This window comes from Octopus sinensis, linkage group LG1 (assembly GCF_006345805.1).
Source record: "Octopus sinensis linkage group LG1, ASM634580v1, whole genome shotgun sequence".
Taxonomy (NCBI): domain Eukaryota; kingdom Metazoa; phylum Mollusca; class Cephalopoda; order Octopoda; family Octopodidae; genus Octopus; species Octopus sinensis.
Window position 1 is genome coordinate 54,077,708 of NC_042997.1, and position 446 is coordinate 54,078,153.

General features: G+C 40.6%; 1 protein-coding gene across 1 annotated transcript in view; it reads right to left on the reverse strand.

Annotated features, from left to right (window-relative positions):
* LOC115216692 (bromodomain-containing protein 1) overlaps nt 1–446 on the reverse strand; it is a 106,706-nt gene that overhangs the window by 83,907 nt on the left and 22,353 nt on the right. The gene's annotated exons all lie outside the window — the stretch shown is intronic.

A 446-nucleotide genomic window follows, 5' to 3' on the forward strand; every position in this document is an offset into this window, starting at 1 on the left:
ATTTATGAAATTGAACCAGTATTTACATGTGAGAGACACTAGCAGTACTCCAGTATGTGGGGAACCAAACTTTGATCCCTTATTTAAAATAAAACCCTCATCAACTGCATTCAAAATGCATATAAAATACTCTACAACCTGGATAGATACCTATCCATCGATGAGGGCATGGTGGGATATAAAGGAAAGGTATGCTTCCAACAATATATGCCAGGAAAGCCCACGAAATGGGGGATCAAAGTTTAGAAAATTTGCGATGCAAATACTGGGTACCACTGTGGGTTTAGTTTTTATACTGTAGAAACTCTGCCAGATCAGATTGGATCCTGGGGCAGCCATCTGGTTCGCCAGTCCTCAGTCAAATCGTCCAACCCATGCTAGCATGGAAAGCAGATGTTAAACGATGATGATGATGATGGTGAAAAGAGACAATAATGTTAGTCAGC